The sequence below is a fragment of the Eptesicus fuscus genome, chromosome 1 (genome assembly GCF_027574615.1).
Source record: "Eptesicus fuscus isolate TK198812 chromosome 1, DD_ASM_mEF_20220401, whole genome shotgun sequence".
Taxonomy (NCBI): Eukaryota; Metazoa; Chordata; class Mammalia; order Chiroptera; family Vespertilionidae; genus Eptesicus; species Eptesicus fuscus.
The window spans coordinates 126,920,588-126,922,938 of record NC_072473.1 but is presented as its reverse complement, the minus strand read 5'-3'; positions in this window follow the sequence as shown (position 1 = coordinate 126,922,938).

The following is a 2,351-nucleotide window of genomic DNA, read 5'->3' as shown; positions in this document are numbered from 1 at the left end:
CTGAGGGGGGATTGACCGGCAGGAATTGGGATCGGGAAGACGGGGCCCCGCTGAGACCCGGGTGCGGGCGGGGTTGCGCGCCTCTGGGCTCGGGTGTGGTCACACGCCTCTGGGTATAAATGAGGCCTCACGTCCCTGGGTCTAGGTGAGGCCACATGCCCCTGGGTCCAGGTGAGGCCGGACTCCGGGTCCGGGTGAGGCCAAGTGCCCCTGGATCCGGATGACGCTGGATCCCGTGCCCGGGCGAGGCCAAGCGCCCCTGGGTCTGGGAGAGCCCACACACCCCTGGGTCCAGGCGAGACCATGTGTCTCTGGATCCGGGTGAGGCCGCGTGCACCTAGGCCCGGGTGAGCCCAAGTGGCCCTGGGTCTGGGAGAGGCTAAGCGTCCCTGGGTCCGGGTGAGACCATGTGTCCCTGGATCTGGGTGAGGCCTCGTGCACCTAGGCCCGGGTGAGCCCAAGTGGCCCTGGGTCTGGGGGAGGCCAAGCGCCCCTGGGTCCGGGTGAGACCATGTGTCCCTGGATCTGGGTGAGGCCTCGTGCACCTAGGCCCGGGTGAGCCCAAGTGGCCCTGGGTCTGGGGGAGGCCAAGCGCCCCTGGGTCCGGGTGAGACCATGCGTCCCTGGATCCGGATGAGGCCTCGTGCACCTAGGCCCGGGTGAGCCCAAGTGGCCCTGGGTCTGGGAGAGGCCACGCGTCCTTGGGTCCGGGTGAGACCATGTGTCCCTGGATCTGGGTGAGGCCTCGTGCACCTAGGCCCGGGTGAGCCCAAGTGGCCCTGGGTCTGGGAGTGGCCAAACGTTCCTGGGTCTGGGTGAGACCGTGTGTCCCTGGATCCGGGTGAGGCCTCGTGCACCTAGGCCCGGGTGAGCCCAAGTGGCCCTGGGTCGGGGAGAGGCCAAGCGTCCCTGGGTCCGGGTGAGACCATGCGTCCCTGGATCCGGGTGAGGCCTCGTGCACCTAGGCCCGGGTGAGCCCAAGTGGCCCTGGGTCTGGGAGAGGCCAAGCGTCCCTGGGTCCGGGTGAGACCAGGTGTCCCAGGATCCGGGTGAGGCCTCGAGCACCTAGGCCCGGGTGAGCCCAAGTGGCCCTGGGTCTGGGAGAGGCCAAGCGTCCCTGGGTCCGGGTGAGACCATGCGTCCCTGGATCCGGATGAGGCCTCGTGCACCTAGGCCCGGGTGAGCCCAAGTGGCCCTGGGTCTGGGAGAGGCCAAGCGTCCCTGGGTCCGGGTGAGACCATGTGTCCCTGGATCCGGATGAGGCCTCGTGCACCTAGGCCCGGGTGAGGCCACGTGCCCCTGGGTCTGGGTGAGGCTAAGCGTCCCTGGGTCCGGGTGAGACCATGTGTCCCTGGATCTGGGTGAGGCCTCGTGCACCTAGGCCCGGGTGAGCCCAAGTGGCCCTGGGTCTGGGAGAGGCCAAGCGTCCCTGGGTCCGGGTGAGACCATGTGTCCCTGGATCCGGATGAGGCCTCGTGCACCTAGGCCCGGGTGAGGCCACGTGCCCCTGGGTCTGGGTGAGGCTAAGCGTCCCTGGGTCCGGGTGAGACCATGTGTCCCTGGATCTGGGTGAGGCCTCGTGCACCTAGGCCCGGGTGAGCCCAAGTGGCCCTGGGTCTGGGAGTGGCCAAACGTTCCTGGGTCTGGGTGAGACCGTGTGTCCCTGGATCCGGGTGAGGCCTCGTGCACCTAGGCCCGGGTGAGCCCAAGTGGCCCTGGGTCGGGGAGAGGCCAAGCATCCCTGGGTCCGGGTGAGACCATGCGTCCCTGGATCCGGGTGAGGCCTCGTGCACCTAGGCCCGGGTGAGCCCAAGTGGCCCTGGGTCTGGGAGAAGCCAAGCATCCCTGGTTCCGGGTGAGACCATGTGTCCCAGGATCCGGGTGAGGCCTCGTGCACCTAGGCCCGGGTGAGCCCAAGTGGCCCTGGGTCTGGGAGAGGCCAAGCGTCCCTGGGTCCGGGTGAGACCATGCGTCCCTGGATCCGGATGAGGCCTCGTGCACCTAGGCCCGGGTGAGCCCAAGTGGCCCTGGGTCTGGGAGTGGCCAAACGTTCCTGGGTCTGGGTGAGACCGTGTGTCCCTGGATCCGGGTGAGGCCTCGTGCACCTAGGCCCGGGTGAGCCCAAGTGGCCCTGGGTCGGGGAGAGGCCAAGCGTCCCTGGGTCCGGGTGAGACCATGCGTCCCTGGATCCGGGTGAGGCCTCGTGCACCTAGGCCCGGGTGAGCCCAAGTGGCCCTGGGTCTGGGAGAGGCCAAGCATCCCTGGGTCCGGGTGAGACCAGGTGTCCCAGGATCCGGGTGAGGCCTCGTGCACCTAGGCCCGGGTGAGCCCAAGTGGCCCTGGGTCTGGGA